The sequence below is a fragment of the Carettochelys insculpta genome, chromosome 6 (genome assembly GCF_033958435.1).
Source record: "Carettochelys insculpta isolate YL-2023 chromosome 6, ASM3395843v1, whole genome shotgun sequence".
Lineage (NCBI taxonomy): Eukaryota > Metazoa > Chordata > Testudines > Carettochelyidae > Carettochelys > Carettochelys insculpta.
This window is the reverse complement of record NC_134142.1, coordinates 22215336-22240000: the sequence shown is the minus strand read 5'-3', so window position 1 is coordinate 22240000 and position 24665 is coordinate 22215336. Positions and strand designations below refer to the sequence as shown.

At 49.5% G+C, this 24665-nt stretch overlaps 1 long non-coding RNA gene across 1 annotated transcript; it reads right to left on the bottom strand.

Annotated features, from left to right (window-relative positions):
* Positions 1 to 2671: 2671 nt before the first annotated feature.
* On the bottom strand, positions 2672 to 7145 carry LOC142015272 (uncharacterized). Its single transcript, XR_012646114.1, has 3 exons — positions 7066 to 7145; positions 5403 to 5576; positions 2672 to 3442 (listed from the first exon to the last, which is right to left on the bottom strand). It is a non-coding gene; the product is annotated as an uncharacterized LOC142015272 (long non-coding RNA).
* Positions 7146 to 24665: the final 17520 nt, after the last annotated feature.

Here is a 24665-nt window from a genome sequence, read left to right as displayed (position 1 = left end):
GATCCAGCTGCATTCATGCCAAAGGGAATGTCTCCACTGATTCCAGTGGGAGCCCAGCTGGGGGCCACATTAGCCAATCAATTAAAGCCCTTCTGGCCTTATTTTCTCATGTGTAAGATCAGTTACCAGGTACTCAAGCAATATATTTCTGGGTGACTGCTGTGCTTCTCGAGTGGTTGAAGGCGATTGGCCTTCAGCTCAGGGCTAGGGCCAGGGCACTGGTGGCAGTTAATGCAGGGAAGGGCAGGCATCGCCTCCCCAAGATTGTCCACATTCCAGCTGCCAGGGAGGGCTTAGGGTCATGGTGCAGCACGGCTGCCCTTTTCTCTGTCCACCAGGTGCCCTGGCTGGTGGGGAAGTATAGGGCTGAACCAGTTGCTGGGATGAGTGAGACTAAGAGATCTGGGGTGGGGGGTGGGCTTGGTTCCACAGAGGGGCAGGAGGAAGGCTGCAGAAGGGGTGGGACCTTGGGCAGAAGGAGCAGGGCTGTGGCTTACTTTCCTGAGCCAAGCGTTCACCCATTGCCCATGCTTGTACGGATCCAGACTAAAAGCCCATCCCCTGAAGAGTTCACAACCTTAGTATGGTTCAGCAGTTCAAGGGCAAGAAGGCACATTGCATTCATCCACTCTGACCTCCTATATAGCATATAGGCCATAGGACTTCCCCAAAAGATGGCATATGACAGTCTTAGCCTGGTGCTAATTCTCATCTATAGGTCTTTGACAAAAATAGAGCTGAGCAGTCCAGTATTAATTTACAGACTAACCAAAATATGGGGTTTGACTCAGTATCTTAAGAGCAGCTTCAACTTTTAAAACACAGTGGCTACGTCTACACGTGAACGCGACAGCGAAATAAGCTATTTCGATGAATAACGTCTGCACGTTCTCCAGGGCTGGTGCCGTCGACGTTCAACATCGAAGTTGGGCAGCATCACATCGAAGTAGGCGCTGCAGGGGAACGTCCACACGCCAAAGTAGCACACATCGAAATAAGGGTGTCAGGAACAGCTGCAGACAGGGTCACAGGGCGGACTAGCACTTCCGGGGCAACAGCTAGCCGCTCCCTTAAAGGGCCCCTCCCAGACACACTCAGCCTGCACAGCACGCGGTCTGCAGAGCCATAGGCATGCACACCTCGGGCGACGCAGTCATGGACCCCCAGCAGCAGCAGCCAGAGGTCCACCCAGCTGCCCCTGTAGGAGCAGTGCTCACCCTGCTCGATGCCATGCAGGAGGCAGCTGATCACACCCTAGCCACAGAGGAGGAGCTGCCCGCAGGGGAGGAGGAAGCAACCCCAAACCCTGCAGCCCCCCACCCCCCCGCCGCACACGCCACCGACTGTGGAGCTACCCCACCAGCACCGACTGGTGGGAGCGGCTGGTGCTCGGAGACTGGGACGACGACCGCTGGCTCCAGAACTTTCGGATGAGCCGGCAGACATTTCTGGAGCTATGCCAGTGGCTCACCCCCGCACTGAGGCACCAGGCCACCACCATGTGGTGTGCCCTCAGTGTGGAGAAACGGGTCGGCATCGCTGTCTGGAAACTGGTCACTCCAGACAGCTACCGATCTGTGGGCCAGCAGTTTGGCGTCGGCAAGGCCACCGTCAGGGCTGTCCTCATGGAGGTAAGAGGACCCACGGGGGGAGGGGGAGGCAGCCATGGCAGGGGAGGGGAGGGGAGGGGAGCCCTGGCAGGGGAGGGCCACACACACCCTGCACACCCCTCATTGGTGGTCTCCCATGTGCTTCCCCTGCAGGTCGTCCGCGCCATCAATGCCCTGCTCCTCCACAGGCTCGTGAGGCTTGGGGACCCGGATGCTGCCATCGCGGGGTTTGCCACCCTGGGCTTCCCCAATTGCTTCGGGGCTCTGGATGGGACCCACATCCCCATCTGTGCCCCGGAGCACAGTGGAGGATGCTACTTAAACAGGAAGGGCTACCACTCAGTGGTCCTCCAGGCCTTGGTGGACAGCCGGGGCCGCTTCCTGGACATATATGTGGGCTGGCCTGGCAGCACCCACGACGCCTGGGTATTCCGGAATTCAGGCCTGTGCCGCCGGCTGGAGGCGAGGACCTACATCCCCCAGTGGGAGATCCCTGTGGGGGACACCACCATGCCCCTCTGTGTCATCGCAGACATGGCATACCCCCTCCAGCCCTGGCTCATGCACCCTTACACGGGCCACCTGTCAGCCAGCCAGGAGCGCTTCAACATGCGCCTGAACCACGCACGCCAGGTGGCGGAGCGCACATTTGGCCGCCTCAAAGGGCGCTGGAGGTGTCTCCTCACCTGCCTTGATGTGGGCCCCACCAACATCCCCCAGATTGTGGGCGCATGCAGCGCCCTCCACAACCTCATCGAGAGCAAGGGGGAGGCCTTCTTTCAGGGCTGGGCTGTGGAGGCTGGCAGGGCCGATCTGCAGCCACCCACTGCCCCCAGTCGCCAGGTGGACCCCGAAGGGACCCGGGTCTGGGATGCCCTGCGGGCCCAGTTCGACGAGGCCGCGGGGTGAACGCTGGCAGGCCCCCCACTGCACCCCCCCATCCTCCACAACACTCCCTGCCCCTACGCCCACACCACAGAGCACCCAAGAGCACATCCCCCCACACTTTTCTTGTAAATAAAAACAGACATGTTGTTCGTCAAACCAGAATATATGTTGAACTCATTATTATTATCATAACTATTTACAGGCAAAATAAATATTATATATATATGTATTATAATAAGATAAGATGACAGGAAAAAAAGGGGAAGACAAGGAAGGGGAGAACTATTTACATGGGGGGGGCAGGTATCATCATAATAACATAACAGGGGTCTAATACAAACTATTTAAAAAAGATAACTGAAGGGGATATATACAAAGGGGGAGAGGGGAGCCACGTCCTGGGCCCCATACCCCCTAATGTCCAGCGCTGGGGGTGGGCGGCTGCGACCCGCGCCTCGGCCTCAGCCCTGGCCAGGGCTGGCTGGGGGCCGGGGGGACCGGCAGATATGGCCGGTGGGTGTCAGCTGGCCCCAGGTCCCCCTCGGTGGTGGATGGCCATGAGACGGCGGGTGGAGCGGCGGGTGGAGCAGGCAGGGCGGGCAGAGCGGCAGCCGGCGCGGCATGGGGGGCCAGGTAGTCCGTGACATGCTCAAACGTGTGCATAAAGTCCCCCCATGCCTCCTGGCGCCAGGCCAGCGCCCGCTCCTGAAGGTTGAGGCGCCGCTCCTCCACCCGCAGGCGCTGCTCGGAGACCTCCAGCTGCCGACAGAGGATCGCCAGCAGCTGGGGGTCCATCGCCGTCCTGGAGTGCTGGCTCCGCCGTCGTCCCCGCCCTGGGGCCGGTTGGTGCTCCGCCGAGGGGCTGGCCTGGACTGATGGCCCCGGTGGGCTCTCCAGGACCACTGACACCTCGCCGGCGCTCTCCGGTCCTTCTGATGGTGCAGCTGCAGAACACAGGGGGGGAAGAAGAGTGGAGACAGCCGTTAGTCTGGGCCCTGACCCGTGGCCCTTGTCCCCCCACCCCTCTGCTGCTGGTTCCCCATCCCCGTCCCCAGGAGATGCTGCTGCTGCTGCTGGGTGTCCCACCCTCTCCCTCCGGGGGACCCTAGGTTCCGCTCCCCCCATCCCCAGGGATGGGGCATGGCACTGTCGTGCTGTGGGGGCAGGGGCTGATGCACTCCTGTGAGGGACATGCCACTGCTGTCCTTGGGGCCATGGTCATCTGGGCATGTGGACGGCCCTGGTCATGTCTGTTACCCCTGCCCCTCAACCCTGGGGGTGTGCACCGGGGCGGTACATACCTGATGGTCTGCTCCCATGGTCGGGGGACACCCGGTGGGTGGACGCCCTGCTGGAGCTCCGGGATGGGATGTCTATCCGGAGCCCCCCATCGCTGGAGGAGGATGCCCCCTCCTCCTCCTCCTCCGGTGCCCCAAGGGTGGGCTCCTGGGGGGGCCCCTGGGGTGCGGGGATTACCTCCGGGGCGGACTCCGCCTCTGGGGCCTGCTGGGGCTCGTCGGCTGAGGTATCAGGAGTGGCTGGAGGGGAGGAGGTGTGCCGGGGGCCCAGGATGGCCCTGAGCTCCCTGTAAAAGGGGCAAGTGACGGGGGCGGCCCCAGATCGGCCGGCCGCATCCTGGGCCCCGGCGTAACCCTGCCGCAGCTCCTTGACCTTACTCCTGACGTGGTCAGGAGTGCGGGCAGGGTGACCCCGGGCGGCCAGGCCCTCGGCCAGCCGAGCGAACACATCCGCATTCCGCCTCTTGCTCCCCATTACCTGGAGCACCTCCTCCTCGCTCCAGAGCCCCAGCAGGTCCCGCAGCTCGGCCTCCATCCAGGAGGGGCCCCGCTGCCGCTTCCCAGCCTGGCTGCCAGGCTGGGAGCCCTGGATCCCCTTGGGGGGGGTGCCCTGGGGGCGCTTGGGGGGCTGGCGGGAGGCCATTGCAGCGGGGGGGGGGCGGGGGTGTGTGGCTGCAGAGGGGCGTGCAGGCTGGCCGCATGGCTGGGCTGCTGCCTGCACGCTCTCTCAGCTTCCTGCACAGGAAGGCAGGGGGCGGGGACCTTTAAGGGGCCGCTGCACACGGTGACCATCGAGCTCAGGGGCTGGAGAGAGCATCTCTCAACCCCTCAGCTGATGGCCGCCATGGCGGACCCCGCTATTTCGATGTTGCGGGATGTGCAACGGCTACACGTGCCCTACTTCGACGTTCAACGTTGAAGTAGGGCGCTATTCCCATCTCCTGATGGGGATAGTGACTTCGACGTCTCACTGCCTTACGTCGATGTCAACTTCGAAATAGCGCCCGCCATGTGTAGCCGTGGTGGGCGCTATTTCGAAGTTGGCGCAGCTACTTCGAAGTAGCTGGCACGTATAGACGCGGCTAGTGTGTGTTAGCCTCTAAATAGTTCTGTTTAAACAGTAAAAGCCAGATAGAGCTGTTCTATCAGCTTAATTGAAGTGCCATATATTGCACTTCACTATCCAAAGAGTGTGTTTTTCTAATTGATGAAATAGCATTGAAGCTATTTGTTCTTTAGCTTGTCTTCCTGTCCGCCCTTTAGTCCTCCTTTAGGACTGCGAGTTAAGGATGGAATTTGTTTTTCTTCCATTAAATAGTCCATGGATAAGGACTGGAAGCCAAGCTCTGTTTTGTTAACATTTAGTCCTGGGGGAATTCTGCAAATTTACTATTGCGCCAAATGCAAGAATCACAGAATCCCTGCAGGGCACAAGTTCAGTCCTTGAGGGGCCTTTCAAGGGTTAGGGGCATGTTAGATTTGAAAAAAAAAATCTGTGAGGGACAGTGATAGGTCCAGCTGGGAGTGCAGGGGACTGGACTTGGTGACCTCTCAAGGTCCCTTCCAGAGCTCTATATGACATGATATTCCCAGGAACAAGACTAACCACTGTCAATCTGGATCAAGTGCGTTCGCTTCAGCAGAGTCACTGTGGACCACATTCTCCTGCCCAACTCCAGTTCCTTTTTCCTGGTCCTGTCTTTCCATGGTGGGGAATACCCGGGACCTCTCCTCCTCTAGCACAGCACAAAGCCTGCTATAATGGGTCTCCTAGACACTACTGTAACACAAATAATACATCCATTTCAATCCAGATCATATTTTGTTGAAGTTGCTAGAAACCCTTCTCTCTTCTACCCCTACTAAATATGTGTCTTGGTGACATTTTCTGTTCCCAACAGCTTGAAAAAGGCCCTAGTAGCTCTGGCATAACAATCAACTAAAAAAAGAAATAGCACATTTTGACTGCTAAATTGCACACTTTCTTTGAAAAAATATTTGGAGTGCCCTCTAGTGACTGATAATCAAGAAGCAAGCCTGATCCATACTGTATGCTGTATAGAAATAAGATTGTCCCTATCAAGTTTGATGAGTACCCTCATCTTGCCCATCTTCCCTTCATTTAATTCCCATTCCTGGTGGAAAGGAGGACATGTTTAACAGGCTGCCTACGGTATTGGTGGAGTATTCAGCCACTGTAGTATCTACTTAAAATTGTTTTCCACATTTATTCACAGCTGCCACCAGAATCTGCACTGGGGAAGACTGATGGTGGCGGCAGAAAGTGGCCACCAATTTTGTTCTGCAGTCCTTGTAAGAAATGAACACCCCTGCAACATAACTGATTTGAGGCTATACCAGAACTTCTTAAAACAGAATTTGGCCATTGTTTTGGAAGCTGCTGTACTCATGGATTGTCTACACTTGCCCCCAACTTTGAAGGGGGCATGTTAATCAGGGTGATGGGAGATTACTAATGAAGTGCTGCGGTAAATATGCAGCACTTGATTAGGCTAACTCTCCCCCGCGGCAACTTCGCAGTGTCAAACTTCAAAGTGCCGGCATGCGTGTAGCCATGGGCACTTTGAAGTAACCCGGGTGCTTGGATGTGCCTGCGGCTACACGCATGCCACCACTTCGAAGTTTGAAGCTTTGAAGTTGCCGTGGGGGGAGAATTAGCCTAACGAAGTGCTGTGTAGTAATCTCCCGTCGCCCTGATGAACACGTCCCCTTCGAAGTTGGGGGCAAGTGTAGACCCAGCCTTGGACAGTAAAGCAGTAACAGCTATGTAGACACCACAGGCAGCATGGCACTCCTGATCGCGCAGTCCATACACAAGCATTAACATACAGTACTTTCTGAATGTCTCACCAAGTGGGCAGAGAGGGTGGGGGAAGGGAAAAGGAAGGCAGCTCTGATGCTGTGGAAGAGAGTGAGCAGCTGTGTGGGAGGGACTGGGCGAGAGGGGAACCAGCAGATGCTGCTCAGAGCTGTCCATAGGCACACGATCACATGCAGCTGGGTTGAGGTACCTAACAACTTGGCACTCCAGATTTCTGGATGCCCTACGTAGCTGTGTATTCTGCGTATCCTTAAGGATGGCCCTAGGCATCCACTACTCTGTAAAATAGGACAACAGAAGGGCAGGCTGAGACGTGTTTATTCAGTGCATTGCTGGAGCAGGGCTCCTCTGGAGATCCTAGCAGCACTGAAAGTTGTTCACCCAAACCCCAAGGGAGGCACAATGGCAGAGACATCTTCTAACCCACCTGCACAAACAGAAGCAGGCTGAAGAACTTCCACCCCTCTCAAATAGTATCTCCATATCAGGGAGACGCATCTGGCCCAGAATCTCATTCACTTTCTCCATGAGGTTTGGTAGCTCTTTAAATTAATTCCTGTGTTGAAAGGAAACTGATGACTACAGCTCCCTAGTGGCACCCGGGAATCACCAGCACAAACCCTATCTGGTGACTGGCCTTCTGGATGGAAATCCATTTTGTAATTCACCAAGTGGGAGCTTTGCCATGGACTAAAATGGGTCAGGATTTCACCCACTGTATTTTAGCTACCTTCTCCCTCCTTCTACCCTTGCTTATTGGCCTCATTCACCTGATATGTCTTCTCTCAAACTGCAAACTCTTTGGGGTGGGGACCATCAATAACTCTATGCTTATACAGCACCAAGCTCATTTGGAACCAACCTGTTGAGAATCCTAGGTGATACTACAACATAAGTGGTAAACACAATAGGGCAAAATACCTTGTTTTTGCCATGGCCTCAAAACGTGAGCTCTCTAGCAGAGTATTTTAAAAGAGAGAGAGAGCAAAAGAGAACACCCTCCTCCAAAGGAAGAAAAAATGCGATACCACAACTATGAACTTTAATGGAAGCATCAAAAAATGTACATGCCTTCCTAAGGAACATAATTGCCATTTCTTTGCCTGGCTCCCTTCCTCTCTTGACCATATGCACCAGTTTAAACAGCTTGCTCTTCCAGGGCAGGACCCGTGTCTATCTGTTTCTGTGACGCACCCAGCATGCTTGTGGGTGCTCAAAAAGATACACAATTTAAAAAAGTCAGGTTGTAATACACATCTCCAAGTGTGGCTATTCAGAATGCTAAGAGATGGACGTGAAAGCATTCACTGCTAATAATTTTTGCTAAGACAAAAAAGGAAGGGGAGAGAGAGAGGGCCGAAAAAACGTGACATTTCTTTGAGTAGCACATTTGGAGCTTGAAATCCAGCAGAGTAGCCAAGCCACAAGCCAGCATTCATGCTCAGATGAAAGAATTCAGTTGAAAGTGGATTCCAAGCTGTCTACATCCTGAAGCTTTAGTGATGTGAATTTGGCTCTTTCTGGCAAACACTAGGCTATCAACAATTAAGAGCTATTCACTGACTGGTGGGTAGCACAAGAGTCACACTCCTTCCATTATCGGCCAGCCACACAGCATTCCAAATCAGGGATTTGTTAGTGACAGGAGTTACTGCAAGATGAGGTGTTTCAGCGGATGAAGGATTTGCAACTCACCATGGCCCAGCAGTCAGTAAGCCTTGCTATTATTTATAGTCAGATGGTGTGCCCAGTGAAGTCAGTGGGGAATTTAGCTATTAACTTCAATGGGAGCAGAGCTGATCTCTTAAGCTATTAAATTCTATACCATTCCCCATTCCTTCAATTGGCATGGAACTGTCAGACCCTGGGATCAATCCAACACCTGCTGAAGTCAATAGAAAGACTCTCATTAAGAAGATAAGAATGGTCATACTGGGTGAGAGGAAAGGTCCATCTAGCCCTGTTTCCTGTCTTCTGACAATGGCCAGTGCCAGGTACCCCAGAGGGATTAACAAAACAGGTCATTATCAAGTGTCACTCATTCCCAGCTTCTGAAAAAACAGAGGCTAGGGATGCCAGCCCTGCCCACCCTGGCAAACAGCCATTGATGGACCCATCCTCTATGCATTTACCTAGCTATTTTTAAAACCCTGTTAAAGTCTTGGCCTTCACAACATCCTCTTGCAAAAAGTTCCACAGATTGACTGTGCATTGTGTGAAGAATTACTTCCTTGTGTTTATTTTAAACCTGCTGCCTATTCATTTCTTTTGGTGACCACTAGTTCTTGTGTTATGAGAAGGAGTAAATAGCACTTCCTTATTTACTCTGTAGTCTGTAGGGCTGCCCTGCTCACTTATATTCTTATAGATTTTATATTTCTTTATATTTTGATTATATGTTCGTTATAATAAATTATAGTAGGTTGATATTAAAGTAGTTTGGCTATAACACAAGGGCTTACATGCCACATCTGTATGTTGAGCAAAGGCAAAGTTAGCATACACATGCCTGGGACCTTTCACCCAGACAGCAAAGTCAATGTGTATGTTTTCAGGACTTTTCTCATGGATAAAGCAACCTTCAGTGGCACAGGGGCTTCCAAGAACACCCTCCAACTTAACAAGTACATCACTGCTTAGAAAAAACTGAAACAACTGTTTAAGACCAGACTGAGCAACCAGGAAGGGCAGTAATGTTAAATGTAATGCATAACCACAAAAGGCCTACGGTAATGAATTGATATATATGATAATACATTGAGATCAATGCTATACTGACCTACAGGTAAAAGACACTTCACCATTAGTGAGGTGAAAAAATGCAAATAAAGAGAAGGAGAAACACCTCCTGAATATGCATCAAGCATAACAATATACTATAAAGTGGCATCTCAGCCTAGGGGCAGTAGAAGGAGATGTAGTCCTTGGGAGGTGCAAGAATGAGGACCTCTAGTGACGAGGAGGAAGGCAATGGTAATGAGGAAGATGATGGTTGCTCTAGAAGGAATCACATGAGTATATGGAAAGAGCATTGTATGTTCCCTATCTATCATGTGGAGTTGGGGCGTTTGTGGCAGTGCTAAATGTATTAGTGCTCTATATTTGTACATATATAAAAGTTCCTATAGTGTGAGTGCTGCAAATGTGCACATCAGGGTTCCCAGCCATGGAATAATTTAAATACAGGTCCTGGGACAAAGGTGGTAACTGGAAATTCATAAGTAATCTATGTAACTTTACACAGTCCAAAGATCATGCAACAACTTTCTGTACAATAACATCAGTGAACTCAGTCAGACCCCGCCTCTTTCCAACTGCCTTATATTGAATATGCTTCATTGTTGCTTAAGGCTTTGGATGAATTCAGTCTAATCATTGCAGGCACTTGTGGGCTGTGCTATGCATTGCAGCTGTGTGAGGGCCATGGTCTGCTGGTTAGTTTAGAGCTGTGTATGGTTCTGGGGAGATCCACGAAAGAGAGGTGAGAGCAAAATGAAGGTGCAAAGCCAATTCTTTCTTTGTGCCCTTGTTTCATCTCCTCCACTTTTCCAGTATTTTCTGTTTGTTGGGATGGCCTCCTCCATCTCCTCCTACTTTGAGCCCTGCACTCTCAGCCCAAATCCTTCTTCTCACTTAGTCCTATCGGAGAGGGTAGGAAGCCATGAGGGGACTCCAACTCTGTTGCGAAGCATTCCTTAAGAAGAATTAAAGTGGAAGAGCAACCAAGAGAAGATGGAGTCCAAGAATGAGGGAATAAGAAAAGGCACAGGAAGGACTAACAGGAGTCGGTGGTGGATTGAGACAGAACAGAAAGAGGCTGGGAAAAAAGCCCTATGCCAGGCAGATACTCTGGGACTCCAGAAAGGGATTTCTGCACACAGATCACGATGCTGGATGGGGTCTTAGCAGCTCCCTCACTTCACTTCTGTCATTTCAGATTTCTGTTTCACATTGTCCAGTGCTCTCGCTTGTTGCCTCTGCTCGGGAAAGGGAGGGTGGGGATTGTTTAAAACATTTGTCTCAGGACTGTCATGCATTGTATGTGCTGCAGGAATGAAATAAAATGGTCAAAATATGGTGCATAGCCATTTGCAAATAAATGCATCTTCTGCCCTAGGTGCATCCCCAGAGGTTGGGTGTTCGCATAGCCCATGAATGCACAAAGGATAGTGTCCATTTCCTGTCACTTAAACCATCCTGAGGGGCAGCCTCTTTTCTCACAAGAGATGTTTCCCGTGCATTATGGGAACATAACGTGTACTGCTGCTGAATGTGCTTTCTGTGCTTTAAGGTGTCAGCTACACTTAGCTCATCAGGCCACTGCCCTGCAAAGCCAACCCTCCCAATACACAAAACACAGAGCCACGTAGGTTATCATGCAATCTGGGGCACCAACTTATCCCAAGTGTGCTGGTGCCCTAGGTATGCAATGTTTTAGGCTCCAGCAGCTAGTCCCAGCCCCCTACAGGCTGTGCCCAGCAGTATCCTTCCTAGTGCGATGCAGGGCCCAAGACAACGCTCCCCCCCCCGGCACTCTGCCCCATTCCACCATTCCCCCCAGTGACTAGAGCATGTGTGTGGCTTGCTGGCTGGCTGGCACCAGCAGCAGGGGTCAGCCCCCCCCACCCCAGTATTTACCAGCAACTGCAGGAAGTGGAGCAACCCGGCACCAACCTACTCCACTCCACTCCACAGACTCCCAGCCACATCACTCTGCTTTCCACCACTGGTGGGGGGACAGTCCCACAACTGCCCATAGTCCCCTCCCCTGAGGACAGGGCTGGAGCTAGGACAGCAGAGTGGCCTGGGGTCAGGCCACTCTGCTTCCCATCTCTGCAGGTGAGTGCAGGGAGGGCATGACTACTGCTGCCTCCCTGGCTGGCTGCCCTGTTCCTGTCCCTCCCCTCCGCCCACACAGCTCCTGCCTCCGCAGCCCTGAGTGTAAACCTGCCTCATCTGCAGTGTGTTCCTCTCCCACAGGGCACCAGAAGTGCTAGGCACAGCTCACATTCCATGCAGTCACTCTCCAACATCTCTTGCTCTTTGGCTTTCTACATCCTCTCGCTCCTTTTCAATTATTCCTTAAGAACTGCTGCCAGCTGCTTCTGTCAAGGTTCAGCTCAACCATTTGTCATGTTCCTTTCTCTTCTTTGGCCACTTCTTTCAAGTCCCCGCTGCACCTGACAGCTGAATGCTGCATGCAGTGAGAGCATATATTTTGATTTGCCAGCCCTAGTGCATGTGTACATTTATATGCATGTGTACGTGTCTGCATTTTGCAATGCAATCACCTGCACGCATGCTTTCACTGGTGCATCTGAGTTCGTGGATGGGGTTCCCATTCTATTCCCACCTCACAGCACACATGGTTAGACAGCTGATTATTTGCACAAGCCCAGATAATTTCGATATAAATGACAACTGTAAAGCTGCCTGGGGGTACTGCAGCTGAAAGGTGTCTGCCTCCTCGATCTCTTGTGACAAGTCACTGATTTCCCATGCAGGGTTCCACTGAACACAGGGACCTTCCTTGCATTCCTCCAGTTAGCGGAGAGGATTTGTGGGGAACTAAAGGGAGCCTGAAATCAAAGTTACATGATGTCCCAAGAGAGCATAGGGGGTGAGTGGAAAGGAGGGAGGAGCGTTGCTAGAGGGATTAATGTGGGTGTAGCTATAGGGTGCCATTAGATAGCTTCTACATCAGACCTTCTCCCTACCCTACCCCACTGTGAGCGGTTCGCACCATGTGGCTAGGCCCCCTAGCCAGAGCCTGTTAGGTGGGTCTTCAGCCCCCCCTGAGGGTCTATGGGTTAAGTTTGGGGCATGGTCCCAAGAATCTAGTTCCCCCTTTGGTAGGAGAGGGACTCCCGGGGGTGGGCTCCCCACTCCCCTCAAAATTTTGAGGAGTAAAGGGACTTTGAAGTTGCTCAGGCACTTGGCAGTACCGGCGGGTGTGCTGCGGCTAGATGCGGGCCGGTACTTCCAAGTTTAAAACTTCGAAGTTGCTGCGGGAGGGTGGGTGGGTGGGTGTGAATTTGCTTAATGAAGTGCTGCCTATGCAGCGCAGCACTTCATTAGTAAACTCCCAACACCCTACTTACCATCCTTCCTTCGCAGGAGGGTGGTAGTGTACACAAGCCCACTGTGTCCCAGATAGCCACTCTCAGTGCTATTCCCAAACTAACTCTTCTTGGTGATAACAGCTGCTGGGCCCCTCCTGCGTCCCCTCCCCTAGCTGGGTGCATTTACCCTTCACTTACCTTGCATGTGGAGCACTGACCCTCATGGACACCTCTTTGTTACAGCATGTGGGCTGAGAACTACCCAGGGAGAGAAACAGAGAAGCTGCCAGACTTCTTTCAGTGGCTGCGAGGATCAAATTGCAGCTGCCCCAAGCCCAGGAGCAGGGGGCCCTAGAGATATGGATGTTACACAAGCTGCCGGGCCTGTGACAGGTCTTAAGCTAACAAGCTGCACCAGCCAAAATGAGTCAACAGCATCTCCCTGCTGTGTTCCAACACCTGCTAACAGGACAAGGCAAGATAAGACCCCAGATGCCCACTCCTGGTTTGTCTAACTGTTTCCTGGTATAGCAGGAGCACCTGCCTTGAGCTCTCTGCAGCGTGAACTCTGTGGTGTGCTGCAGCTCCGCTCCTGCACTCAGGCTAATTTCGGTGCTGTCAGTTCTGACTAGTCTCGAAAGGATCGACACCAGCAGGGCACGGGGAAGACTGAGTGAACGGTTCACTTGATTGGGCACCAATTTCTAGCTGTCACGGTCAAAGCTTGTGCCGTCACAGCCCAGTGCAATAGCCTCTCTGATTGGCTTGTTTTAACCAACTCATTCACTGACAACTTTCCTTAACTCTCCTACTGCCACACTTCCTAAACCGTCACCTCAGCAGCCTCTAGCACCTGTGTTACTGGCAGATTCCCACTGTTGTCTAATCTTCAACAAGCAAGATGCTGATCCTATCAATCGTCAAACTGTGTCCCAGACTGTCCCCAGATGCACACGTGCGTATAGCTCCCACCAGTGAGTATCTGAAAAGCCACAGGAGTGTGACAGGTGTACCAGTGCCATGGCAAAGTGGGGAGAAGATTCTAGAAGAGCATGGCCGTTACCTGGACCAAAAAGGCTGAATGACAGGGAATGAATTTGTCACTCAGGAAGCATGGCTGGAAACCTCCACTATTTGCTAGCTGGAAATATCAGCCCACCTAAGGGAACTGCTGATTTTAAACCTTGCCTGAGACCTGCCAGAGTCATGTCTGCAGTTGAACCAAGCAGTAATTGGCAGTGCTCAAATTTGGCTGAATGCTGGGAAAGAGCTGGTGAGAAGAACAATACTCCAGAAAGATGATAGACGAGAGAGCCAAATCTATTGGACTGCTAGGTGAATGTTCTGCAGTGAGATACCTCGTAGCTCCTTCTTCATATACTGTGTGTCACCTTGCACAGACCTTGTAGAGTGAGCACCCCAGCTCAGAGTCTAACTGATTGCTATTCATGGGGATGGGAAGGAACTTCCCCTCAGGTCAGACTGGCTATGACACTGGAGGGGGTTCCCACCTTCCTTTGCAGTGTGGGCTGTGGGTCACTTGACAGGTGACTAGTTGAATTTCACTTCATCATTTTCCTGCCATTGCCAGGGCCTCAGGCACTTTTGCAGCTTGCTTCCTCCTATTTTTTGCCTGTGGTGTGTAATAGCTTTGTCTCCTGTGGGCTGTATGTCTTTGGGCTCATTCCACTCATTGGGTTCGCGGCTGGGTTCTGGACAGAGTGGGTGGCTTGTGATATACAGAAGGACTGACAGAACTACTGGGTCCCTGGGCAAGGTGGAGGGGTCAGCTCCACAGTTGAGAAGAGGCAGGGCCTCAGCCAGCCAGCCTTCAGCAATGCCTGGACCGTACCATATCCCTGCTCCCTCCCCACCAGCCCTTAACGCTGCCCAGAATGTGCTGCTTGGGATTCCAGGGGCAATTTAAAAAGCCTTGAGGTTCAGCTACTGCCGCAGTAGCAGCAGTGGCATCTGGGAGCCCTAAGTCCATTTGAATCACTGGGGCCTAGTGCAGTTGCCCCCTTTCCCACCCCAACACCCCCATCAGCAGTCCTGACAAGTGAGACTATGATCTGATAGTCCTTTCCGACCTTAAATATTCTGAGTCTATGAAGATCTCAAGTAGAACAAAGCAGCACTAAAATGATTGACTAGATGAGTGGTCCCCAGACTGTGGGGCACGCCTCCCTATGGGCCTGCAGAGGAATGTTTGGGGTGCCTCATGAGCCCCAAGCAAACCCCCACGGGGGCAGGGAGGAAGTGCCACACATTCCCAGACTACCCCAGCTCTGCTACCAACCTGCTGTCAGCCGTAGTTCCACCTCTGGCCTTGGCCACCAGCTCCTGGCTCCACTCCTGGCTGAGTAAGGGTGAGGGCATGACTGACAAATTTTGGGGACCTCTGGCCTAGAGGCAGATGGAGGTTTGTGGGATGCATTGTGTGCCGCACCCTAGTGAGCTGCACTTCCATGTTATCACATACGTTTGATTAAAAAAAAAAAAGGTCTAGAAACAATGCTATTATTTGTGTTATTAGGAAGTCTAGAAATTCAATGGGACTCAGGGCCCCATTGTGTCTGGCACCACAACACAAGAGACAGGAGCACCAGAACAGTAGGTCATGGTCCTCTTGTTTTTTAGAAGTGGACAGGCCTGGCCCATCCTATAGTCTGCCCCTGCTAGGGTGAACAGGCAGCATTTTCAGTTGGAACACCTGGTTGACCAAGCCCCGCTGTTAAAAGTCCAGTTGGCAGCACTGCAGGGCTAAGACAGGCTAGTCCCCACCTGTCCTGCTGCTGCGCTGTGACCTAGAAGTGGTATCAGGTCCTGCTCTTAGGGAGCAAGGGGTTTCCATGTGCTGCCCTTGCCTCAAGCACCAGCCCCACACTTCCACAGCCAGGTCCCAGCCAACTGGAGCTGGGGGCAGTGGTGCCTGTAGGCAAAAGCAACATGCAGAATCTACCCCCATAGTCTAGGCACTGGCTTGCTGGCTGCTTCTGGGGCACAGTGTGGCACGAAAGGAGGCAGGGAACCTGCCTTAGTCACACTGAACCCCTAACAGGGAACCACTGGAGGTAAGCCTGAGCCTCAACCCTCTTCCACTTTCCTGCCCGCACAAACCTTTCATGAGATTTGGAAGGGAAAATAAGAAACAATCCATTTACAGAAAAGCTCTTCCAGGTGGCAGAAGCTATAAAGACGCAAGCTCTCGCAGCTGCAGTGATGGAAGTGTTTGATGTATTGTAGTATAGGTTAGTGCTTCTTTAGCAGAGGGAAGAAGAAAAAGTGACAGAGAGTGAGGGCCCATCAGATAAGCTGGAGCAAGGCCATGGAGAATTTTAAATCCAGGAAGCAACTCTGAACTGGTTCTGGAAATGGATGAGGAAGTAGTGGAGTTGTCTGAACATGGAATATGAATGAGAAGGTAGCAGCATTCTGTACATGCTGGAGTCTACAGCACTGGCCTTTGGCAAGAGACTATAAATGAGAGTTGTGAAAGACAAGTGATCGGGATAAGTAAGAGAAGGGGACTGAACTCAGGGTACACCAGGGATTGTAATAGGCAGAGCTGATGGGAAGACTGAGCTACAGAGGAGGGGGAAAAAACAGAGGGGGAGACTTGGATAAGTTAATATTGCAGTGAGTGGAAGTGAGTGAGATGTGTGTAAGGGAGACAATCCCCTGGTCCAGAGGACAGCATTTCAGTCTCTAAAATACTTTGATTAAGGAAGCTGAGCTGGAACCAGGAGTTTACTTTCTTAGACAAGCAAAGAGGATAAACACAGTAGAGAATTTTAGGCCCAATTCAATGTCCATTAAAGTCAATGAAAAGATTCCCACCAACTTCAATGGGTTTTGGATCAGGCCTTAAAATTATTAGTTGGGTATGTACAGCTGTACAACTAAATATACACAGATAACTTTAGAAAAAATGTCACAATGGTCATGAAGCCTTTTGATAAGATCCACAAGAGGGAGCTAAAAGTAAATTAAACATTCGTACAGCCATTGCAACAGTCAGGAGACAGAAGAAACCTTCAGGCAATACTCAGCCTCCTCTGCCTATGAGGCATACTGAAGGCTTGCTAAAATCCCAGTCCTGCCTGTTGGGCTCAACATGCACAATGTAAATGGCGTAACTTATTTCACACTATGGCAACAGTGTAATCCCCTAGCCTTAGGTGTGTCTACACAGCAAGGTTATTTCCGAATAACAGCTGCTAGTTCAAAATAACTTTGCAAGCGTCTACACAATGCAACCACTATTTCGAAACAGTGGATGGCTTATTTTGAATTTGGTAAACCTGATTGTATGAGGAATAGCACCTAGATATATAGATGTTTTAGAATAGGGGCTGTGTAGAGAGGGAATAGGGGCTATTTCAAAATAAGCTATGGTGTGCCCACTGGCTCTAATTCAAAATAGGCTCTGTTGTTTCTGGATGCTCTATTTTGAAATAACTGAGCACTATTTCCATATGCATTTGGTGCTATTTCAAAATAAGCTATTCTGGAAAATCTCTTCAGCTGTGTCTACACTTTCATTCCTCTTTTGAAAGAGGCATGCAAATGAGGGGAATCAAAAATGCGAAAGGTGCAGATTTACATATCTGGCACCTCATATGTATATCCTTCTTTTGAAAGAGTTTCTTTCAAAAGAAGAAAAGTAGTGTAGATGTGGCTCTTCCTAAAGTAAATCCCATGTTCAAAAGAAGCCTTCTCGCCTTTCTTTATGGGAAGAAGGGTGCTTTCGAAGATGGGGTTTACTTTTAAAAGAACTATGTCTACACTGCTTTTCTTCTTTCGAAAGAAGCTCTTCTGAAAAAATATGCAAATGAGATGTTAGATATGTAAACCTGTGCCTCATTTGCATTTTCAATTTCCTTCATTTGCATGCCTCTTTCAAAAGAGGAATGCTGGTGTAGACATAGCCATAGTGTTCATTGGAAATAGCCTTCATTCCACACTTAAAGCCCTGTTTCCTGCTCCCATAATATGCATCTTTATCTTCATAGCTTAAAGAAATGAGACAACACAATAACTGAAACAATTTCAGCAGCCCACCGACAGGAGGGGGCAAAGGGAGGCTGTTGCCACAGGGCCTGGTGTTTCCAAGGGGAGCTCTGGCTGCCACTGCTGCTACTTTAGCAGCATCAGTGGCTTAGCTCCAGCCCTGTTTGGAGTGCCGTGGTTGCGCTGCTACATGCGGCTGTAGTGGGGGGCAGCTCCATTCTCTGGGAAGCGCTAAGGACTGACTGTTCTTGGCCTCACCTGAGTGCAAAGCTGGACCTCCCTCCCACCTTTCCCCAGGGCCCACAGTGGCTGTCGGCCCTGCTGAATTTCAGCATTAAGTAGTGCGGATGCATTTTCATGCTATTATTAATGAGCATGATTGATTGCAGACATATAAATGTTCCTTCAAATTCTTAACACAGCAGCTGGATTTATGGGCAGAAAGGACATGGCACCGTCTAGCACCTTCTGAGTCATTTTCTACTACGGAACCATCAGGACTATAAGAAGTTCTGTCCTCCCTCTCTCTGTGTGGGGAGATGAAGAAATTGTGAGGAGTGTGACTTGAGACGGAATGGTGGGTGAGAAGGTTCCAGATTGCTTGTGCAATTAAAGCTGCTTTTCCAGCTCCAATTAAACCAACAGCAATCTTTTCATTGACTTCACTAGGTGCTAAATCAGAGTCAACCATGTTGATCTTGCCTGGTTATGAGCACATGAGATCCTACTGAAGGAAGAAGTTAAGCACATGCTTAATGCAGCCTATGTGAATAATCCCACCAATTTTGGGGGATTCTTCAGGGGCTGAAATTAAGCATGTGCTTTGTTGAATCAGGTCCAGAGTACTTAGCATTTTGTAGAATGGGGTCCCATATGTACAATAGGTAAGACTGCTCACTTACAGCCAGTTCTGCTCCCACTGAAATCTGCAGGAGATTTTCTATTGACTTAAAAGGCAGGAAGATCATTAGTCACTTTGGGCCTGATCTTGCAAGGTGCTTCGCCCCTTCTGTGAAATAACTAGGAGAAGATGGTGCTTAATGCTTTGTAGGATCAAGGGCCCATGGAGACGATTCCCTCGCTGTATCTAGGTTGAAACTGGACTGTTCCAAATAAAATCAGCATTTCTGAAACCCATATAGAGACAAATTCTTATTTAAAGGTAGGTGTCTGACTTGCCGCTTTCTGCTGCATGTTGAATGACCAGTATGCAAGGTCCCTTTTGCTATTAGTCTGCTGCTGCTCCCGAACATACAGTGATGGATTGGATAAAAGAAACATTTTTCAATCCACTGTTAAATGAATAGCAGATGGAATTACAAAAGTTCTATAAGTTATTAACTGTTCTTCAGGCTCCTCATCTCTCTAAGGTTGGGATCAACCTAGATAACTTAACCACTACAAAAATAATAAGTAAGTATCATTCTGAAAAACATTTTGTAGTCCAATGGTTTTCAACCTTTCTCATCTGCAGACCCCTAGAAAGTTTCAAATGGAGATATGGACCCCTTTAGAAATCCTGCGCCTAGTCTGTGGGCCTCCAGGGGTCCCTGGACCACAGTTTGAAAACTGCCGTTGCAGCCCAACATAGCAAGTTTGATGATTAATTCAGCCCAGGTGGAATGATAGCTGTTGGCTAGAAAAGGGTTTGACACCAACTACTATTCACAATTTCTGCATCCATGGATGAGGACTGGAAACACACCTGCTGTGTGTGAATAATTCTCCCTGAGCTAATATGTTTTCATTCCTAGCTGATTAACTCTATACCACATATGGGATGATGATAACAATGTGATTAATTCCTTTATTTCTGCAATCCTCTGACATAAGTACACTTATTTTTCACCTTTGACCCCCTCGCTTGCTCTCTGCCTATTAATCCTCCTCAGTCAGGACTGCAGCTAATAGTCCCAGCCCTTTCTGCCTCCATCAAATGGTCATCTCTCGTTCTCTCTCTCTCTCTTTGAGACCCTCACACAAAAGTGTAGATGGTGTGAAAGAGCAGACTCCAAATTCCAGTTGGAGGATCTTTCTTTTTACACGTGAACACAATGGTCGACTTCTTAGGGGCCCAATTCTTAACTGGGGACTCTATGTGATAAAATTATACATAATTCCCACCCCCCCCCAGCCCCTGCTGCTTTCTCCCAAGTGGCCTCCACAAATGCTGTCACCAAGGAAATGCCTCCTCCACCACTGGACCAATCAGCATGTGCAAAACCCCTGAGTCAAGTGGCAGGGGCAGCTGACGAGTTCCCAGCTTGGTAAGGTACCCTCCTGGGCCCCTCCTGGAGCCCTTCAGCACTCCCTTCCTGAGCATCCCATCCCCTTCCTGAGCACCGCCCTGCATCCGGGGCCTGGTGTAAAAGGTTTGCTCACCCTTGACATAATTCATAAACATGCATGTCATAAACAACAAGCAGTTCTGTGGCACCTTAGAGACTAACAAATGTATTAGGTGACCAACTTTCATGGGTAAAACTCACTTCTTCAGATTATAGGAAACAAAGGAGGGTGCAAAAGGAGCCAAATGCACCCCATAGTGTCACCGCCCTACTCACCATCAGCACCACACCATGCCATTTCTGAGGGATGTGGGAGCCTCCGCTGGAGCAGCACAGCGTGACAGCAGTGTGAGATTCTCAGCTTGTGCTACTCCTAGGATACACCACTCCAAAGGGTGTGGGCGGGGGGCACCTGCCCTCCACGCACTGGAAGCAGTGGGCGGGGGAGGAACGGGGCGGGGGGAGGGGTCTCAGCGGGAAAGAGTTGGGGCATGAGGAGAAGGGATGGGGCAGGGGAGGGGCATGTGGCCAGTGCCTGCCTCTGCAATCCCCACATCTGTCAGATGAAAATGGAATGGAAAAAAGAAATCCAGGGTTTATACAGCAGGGAGCTCTTAACTGGCTTATGCATTACAAGGGCAATTTCCCCACCTTTGATATTTTCAGGAATGAGACACATCCCACTTAATTTGACTCACTAACTGGTCCTACTAATGACTGGCAACTTCCTTTTTCCCTGCCTACGCCCCCACCCCATCCTCCCTCCCTGCGACATATATCCTGGGTTCCTTTTTTCCACTCCATTTTTTTTTATTTGAATGACACAAGTTAATCACCGAAGAACTGAGAAGAGACCACAGAAATGTCTGAACTGTTATCAGCCTTGGCAACAGGCCCTTTACCAGATTAATTCTTCAATCCTTGCTCATCCAAAGTGATTCAGGTTCTGAAGAAGTGAGATGATCAGAGCAAGCTGCTGAATCCAGCTTCTTACTGAGGATATGAAAACACCCAGGACACGCTGGAAATAGACATGTGGTGTGAAATACTGGAAGAGGGAGGACTACAAGCTATCTTGAAGCATCTACATGAATAATATAATGGCATTTAAGGCTGATGAAGTGCATGTGGAGAACAAGTTGACTGGGGAGTTAGATAATAGTGTCAGTATCTCCGTGTAAATTTTTTATCTCATTCCTAGAGATGTTCAGAAACTTTGACAGAGAAGAAAGGATGTCAACATAAACAGAGAATATTGCTGAACCCCGGAAAGATTTTCAAACAATTGTCAGAGGAGAACTCGAAGGAGTTTACATTTACATTTAGAGTGAGTACACAGAAGACCAAGATTGCATATAGAGTAAACATGGAAAGAAATAAAATTCACCGCTGATGGTGGGGGGAAGGATACGAATTAAAAGCTGTTTCTCTGACTGGATCAGCGAATGAATGTTATATCAGACCATAAAAACTGTGTGCATATCAAGTAATAATGGATAGAGAATGGATAAAGAATGGATAGAGTCCATACTCTGAAGAAGTGGGTCCTACCCACGAAAGTTCATTACCTAATAAATATCAGAGAGGTAGCTGAGTTAGTCTGTATATTCAAAAAAAACCAAGAAGTCCTGTGGCACCTTATAGACTAACAGATATTTTGGAGCATAAGCTTTTGTGGGCAAAGACCCACTTTGTTAGATGATGAAGCGGGTCTTTACCCACGAAAGCTTATGCTCCAAAATATGTTAGTCTATAAGGTGCCACAGGACTTCTTGTTGTTAGCTAATAAATACAATTGGTTAGTCTTTAAGGTGCTACAGAACCACTTGCTTTGTTTTGTGAAGATACAGACTAACACGACTATCCCTCTGAGAGAATGGTCAGAAACCTTGCCTGGATCAATACACTTACCCTGGTGGAAAGTGTCATGGGATCATTAATAGTCACTAGTGGTCAGTCTCTCAGTTTTACAGTTCACCCAGAGATGGTCCCTCCCAGCCTTTAAGGATGATGTGGAGGAAGAAATGCCACCAGACTTGTCACAAACAATGATATAACATATTCAGGTTTTCCTTGAAAGTCTCCCATTCATGCCCAGTCATTCAATTTTTGGTTCTTCTTCAGTCAATTCAATGTTAATTAAACTCCTCTCCCAGTAAAACCAATGTGCAGTTCTGTAGCACCTTAAAGACTAACCGATTTATTAGGGCATAAGCTTTCATGGGTAAAACCCACTTCTTCAGATGGAATGAAGAGGAACTAAAAAGGCAGGTATATATGTGAGACAATTACTGCAAAACAAAAGTTACTATCCATTGTGAATTAAGGTGATCAGTCGTGGTGACTGTGGCCATTCAATGTAGCTGATGGGAGACGAATGCTCTTTGAGGGGAAGTTGCCTCTGCAGAGTGTTAACTAATTAAGATCCTTATTGAGGACCTTCCAATCCAGGTTTGCAAAGTCAATATCCTCCCCTTCGTTCCCATCTCACCTCCCAGACCCATTTCTTCTACAATGCCTACACAGTGCAGAACATAAGTGACCAAAAAATATTCCTTCCTCTGGAAGCTCCAATGCACTCTGCCTTTATGTGTTTTTCAGATTGCATGCTCCTCAGTACAGTTTGTACCAGATTTGAAGCTGGTGCAGCCCAACAGGGTTCAGTTCAACACACCAGCTGAGGATCCTGCCTACGGTATTTATCTCTGTCTTGAATAGCACAGAATCCACTATTAGTGCCAAACAGCCAACTGGTAAAATAATAGAATACCGCAACTGCAACAGTTTTGCTCTCTAGATCAATAGGCACTAAAAAAGATATGCATTTAAATACAAATGTAAAAGGCCCTTAGAGTGGATTTTATACAATGGCAGAAATGGCACAACTGAGAAATGCTTTCAGTAGGGACCATATATAATGCTAGCTAACTGATCAAAAGGGCCTGCCGCATGAATCCGTTCAGATTAAACAGCATGTGGTTCATATAAAGCTAAAAGTCTCGCAGGACAAGACCACATCAGCCCATCAAAGAGGCACTGAAATTTGCACTTTAGAAAAATAATGTAATTCACCAAATATCATCTCTGTGACATGTGGGTTGGCTTTCCCAGGCACTAATGCATGTGTGAAAGAAAGTTGTCAGTTCTGAACAACATTAACATTTGAGAGGAAACACAACAGAGCAATGATTGGGGTTAAGGCCCATCTGGGTGGTAATTACTGTGAGTTCAGAAAATAGTATTAAGAGAATAAAACAACATCTTTGGGGACAGGAGACCCACTCTTTTCTTTCTCAAATCAATCTGCATATTGTTTCCAGCCCCCTTTGTCCTTTTTCTGATTGTGAGTCGGTGACAGACAAATTCTGGAACCATATTTAATGGGTAAGTGGATTTGTCTTGTACTGCAGCGTTACACTGTGTGCTACTGTGGGCGTTTCAAATTGCTAAGCAGATTTAAAGTGTTCTTTTGAGTTGCAAACGGCAGTATTTCTGCACATACTGATTATAATTCATCTCTTCCAAGATGCTCAGGGCCTAATCCGGCAATCTGCACTCCTATGAAAGTCAGTGTTGGGGGAGATTTTTGCCTGAGTAAAGTTAACATGTTTAACAACTGATTAGTAGAGTTGTTGGGTATCGTTCCATGAATCCTGAGAGGTCCATGGACCTCCTCTTGTTCGTATAGGGGTTTGGAAAGGGGTTACAAAGACAGATAATACAGATTGTATTTACCACAGCAATTTGGCGCAAGACTAAAAATGTTGGGCTAAGTTGTCACTTCAGGAGCGTAGATGGAGTAGTGGCCAGTGGCCTCAGTGGGGCTGGCTCCAGGCATTCTGACTGCACTGGACAGAGATAGAGTGAATGTCTCAACAGAGTCAGACACATTGACTGCCTGTATAAACCCATTCGCTCTCTGTGCAACATCTGTGCAGGGACAAAAGATGGATGGCTCTGGCCCCACCCCTCATAGCCACTTCTCTGAGTGTGACTTAGCCTCCTGCACTAATGCAGATAGCACTACCTACCTAATCTGACCTCTCGGCCTAGGTCAGCAAGTTGGTGGGCTACATGAGTGGCCCTACTTCATCTCAGTGAGCTGCAGCAGTGGGGTTCCACCTGCAGCCCATGAGCCCCCAACTGCCCCCTGCCCCCATGTGCTATGGTGTTCCAGCTCCGAGAGGGAGGGGAGCAGCAAGGACAGAGCACAAATCATTGATTTGTGGTGTGCCAAAAGTGCTGGGAGGGAGGTGGTGGAGTAGGAAGTGGAGGGCTCTAGTGTGCAAGGAGCACGGAGGTGAGGGGCAGCCCGGGGATCCACATGCTGCAGGTGGGACCCCAGTGGGCTGCATGCAGGTGTAGACTCTTCTATCATGCCCATCACTGCAGAATCAAATTGCCTCTCAAGTGCAAACCTCCCCCACTCCCATAGCAGTCTTTCTCCTGCATCCCTGACAGGAAGGAGTAGATTGCTCATTTGGATTCCAGGACTGACAGTTAGATTTGTTTTTTTGTGGGTTGGTTATTGAATTCTGAAGAAAGGGAAGGGAAGCTAATGCGGAGGGACACATTACACACTGGCTACGTCTACACGTGCAGCCAACATCGAAATAGCTTATTTCGATGTTGCGACATCGAAATAGTCTATTTCGATGAATAAC